The sequence below is a fragment of the Aptenodytes forsteri genome, unplaced genomic scaffold (genome assembly GCF_000699145.1).
Source record: "Aptenodytes forsteri isolate BGI_AS27 unplaced genomic scaffold, ASM69914v1 Scaffold278, whole genome shotgun sequence".
Lineage (NCBI taxonomy): Eukaryota > Metazoa > Chordata > Aves > Sphenisciformes > Spheniscidae > Aptenodytes > Aptenodytes forsteri.
Window position 1 is genome coordinate 2,336,392 of NW_008795907.1, and position 1,761 is coordinate 2,338,152.

Genomic DNA, 1,761 nt, shown 5'->3' on the forward strand with positions numbered 1-1,761 from the left:
TGGGGATACTTTCCCCAGCATTTCCTCCAACCTTCCAGTCCAAGTGAGCAATAACATTGCCAATAGCCCACTCCTGCCTTCCCACTGGTGTGTTATTCTGTGTGAACGTTACCTATGAAAGCATCTGAAGGTACTAGGGCACTGAATGGTCTTAGAAAGCAAGGACAGCATTAATGCACTCATGATTGATGAAGTGATTTTTCCCCCCCAGTGGTATTTCAGCAGCACCTGCCAACCGATCTGCAAGTACAGATAATTTGGGTACCAACCAGTAGTCTTCTGACACCATAATGTTTTTCTTCAAAGCTTACACAGCTTTCTAAGAACTAGCTCACTTAAGAGCAGAGTAGGGTAGTATTTAGCAATTTCTGATTATTTCTTCTCCCTGTGGTATTCCATTACCCACACCTTCTTTACCCACTCCGGATGGAAGTGCTATTGGTTCTATTTTCCCTCCCCAGCAAGTATTACACTCTTTGTTCATATAATCAACCACTGGCCCAAGTGCTAATGAAGCACTCTGCCTTGGTTATGACTGTGGGGGTTCATGGTATTTTATTTCCTCCCCGCTGTCACTATAGCACTTGTCCACTTCATGCTAAACCCTGTTGCTGATCTTCTGGAATATGCCCGGTCCACTGCTTGCGTTTTATTCATGGCTTCTGGAAAAAACCTGATGCAGAACTTTGGTCAACAGAGTTATTAATATACAAAGGTAGATGGCAAGATTGAAAGCCAGTCTGAATTTATCAAAGCAGAAGGTGAAACAAAAAGATTTCCCAGCAAAATGCCACTGACATTTATATTAAAGAGGGGAACAAAGCCGAGATCTGACATTTAAAAATAATGCCACCTGCGTAAAACCTAAAGCTCATTTTTCACAGGCAGTGGGAAAGCTTCAAGGCAGCTCCCCATTTCCCTTTGTTAATTGTGCAGCCTTTCATCATAAAGGATTTACTTTTTTGCCTTTTCACGTTCTTTAAGAGTGATATTTAATAGTGGCTATGCAAAAGGCAATGCAGCAAGAATTAAGTGAGTTGAAGAGATCTCAGCACAGGTAGCAGAGCATCACATTTAATTCCTTTGCTGCTTATTTTAATAACATTTATCACGATGAACTCTTAAGTCATTACAGACCATGAAATATGCAGTGCCATGCTTTGCCATTTAACATATAATTTATCTCCTCATTGATGTGACAAAGACATTATTACTTTTTTTTTTTTTAATAACTTATCAGGCAGGTTCAGCCACATACCATTGGTTTTATTCCAAGACTCTGCACAACAGTCATAATCAGGAACTGATGCCTAATTTTTTTTCTTCATTACTAAGAAAAAAAACCCAAGCTACACGTCAGAGTCACTAATCAACAAAGTTACCTGGAGGTGAAAGGTAGGGAAAGGAGATCTCACTTATCAAAGAACTTGTTCCCAGACTTTTTGTCTCTCCTTGTCTGGTTGAATGCTTCACAGATCCACAGGGTAAAGGAGAAGGGATATTTCTTTAGATGTTAAGGTGTCCTGGTTTCTGCAGGGATAGAGTTAATCTCCTTCCTAGTAGCTGGTACAGTGCTGTGTTTTGGATTTAGGGTGAGAACAATGTTGATAACACACCGATGTTTTAGTTGTTGCTGAGCAGTGCTTACACTAGTCAAGGACTTTTCAGCTTCCCATGCTCTACTGACTGAGAAGGCTGGAGGTGCACAAGAAGCTGGGAGGGGGCACAGCCAGGACAGCTGACCCAAACTGGCCAAAGGGA